This window comes from Schistocerca gregaria, unplaced genomic scaffold, assembly GCF_023897955.1.
Source record: "Schistocerca gregaria isolate iqSchGreg1 unplaced genomic scaffold, iqSchGreg1.2 ptg000043l, whole genome shotgun sequence".
NCBI classification, from domain to species: domain Eukaryota; kingdom Metazoa; phylum Arthropoda; class Insecta; order Orthoptera; family Acrididae; genus Schistocerca; species Schistocerca gregaria.
Genome location: NW_026061702.1, coordinates 11,018,284 through 11,019,930, shown reverse-complemented (window position 1 = coordinate 11,019,930; position 1,647 = coordinate 11,018,284).

Below are 1,647 nucleotides of genomic sequence, written 5' to 3'. Positions count from 1 at the left end.
TTAAAGGCATCTCGCATCGAAGTACGTGCCAAATTTCGCGCGTCTGTAAATTTTAGCCCATCTTCAGGATTTCGCGTTCTTCTGAACTTCGCATGCTTTTTCCGTTGCCTCTGCAACAGCGTTCGGACCTTTTTTGTGTACCACGGGGGATCCGTTCCATCTCTTACCAATTTATGAGGTATGAATCTCTCAATTGCTGTTGCTACTATATCTTTGAATTTGAGCCACATCTCGTCTACATTCGCATAGTCAGTTCGGAAGGAATGGAAATTGTCTTTTAGGAAGGCTTCTAGTGGTACTTTATCCGCTTTTTTAAATAAAATTATTTTGCGTTTGTTTCTGATGGATTTGGAAGATATGGTATTGAGCCTAGCTACAATGACCTTGTGATCACTAATCCCTGTATCAGTCATGATGCTCTCTATCAGCTCTGGATTGTTTGTGGCCAAGAGGTCAAGTGTGTTTTCGCAACCATTTACAATTCGCGTGGGTTCGTGGACTAACTGCTCTAAATAATTTTCGGAGAATGCATTTAGGACAATCTCGGAAGACGTTTTGTGCCTACCACCGGTTTTGAACAAGTATTTTTGCCAACATACCGAGGGTAGGTTGAAATCCCCACCAGCTATAACCGTATGAGTGGGGTATTTATTTGTTACGAGACTCAAACTTTCTCTGAACTGTTCCGCAACTGTATCATCGGAGTCTGGGGGTCGGTAGAAGGAGCCAATTATTAACTTAATTCGGCTGTTAAGTATAACCTCCACCCACACCAATTCGCACAGAGTATCTACTTCGACTTCACTACAAGATAAACCACTACTGACAGACACCAACACTCCACCACCAATTCTGCCTAATCTATCTTTCCTGAACACCGTCTGAGACTTCGTAAAAATTTCTGCAGAACTTATTTCAGGCTTTAGCCAGCTTTCTGTACCTATAACGATATCCGCTTCTGTGCTTTCTATTAGCGCTTGAATCTCAGGGACTTTTCCAGCGCAACTACAACAGTTTACAACTATAATTCCGACTGTTCCTTGATCCAAGCACGTCCTGTAATTGCCAAGCACCCTTTGACATTGCAGCCCACCCCGTACTTTCCCGAGGCCTTCTAACCTAAAAAACCGCCCAGTCCACGCCACACAGCCTCCGCTAACCGTGTAGCCGCCAGCTGAGTGTAGTGAACTCCTGACCTATTCAGCGGAACCCGAAACCCCACCACCCTATGGCGCAAGTCAAGGAATTTGCAGCCAATACGGTCGCAAAACCGTCTGAGCCTCTGATTCAGACCCTCCACCCGGCTCTGCACCAAAGGTCCGCAGTCGGTTCTGTCAACGATGCTGCAGATGGTGAGCTCTGCCTTCATCTCATAAGCAAGACCGGCAGCCTTCACCAAATCAGATAGCCGCTGGAATCCAGAGAGAATTTCCTCAGATCCAAAGCGACACACGTCATTAGTGCCGACATGTGCCACCACCTGCAGCTGGCTGCACCCTGTGCTCTTCATGGCATCCGGAAGGACCCTTTCCACATCAGGAATGACTCCTCCCGGAATGCACACGGAGTGCACACTGGATTTCTTCCCCTCCTTAGCCGCCATATCCCTCCACTGCAGAGTGAAAATTTCATTCTGTAAACATCCCC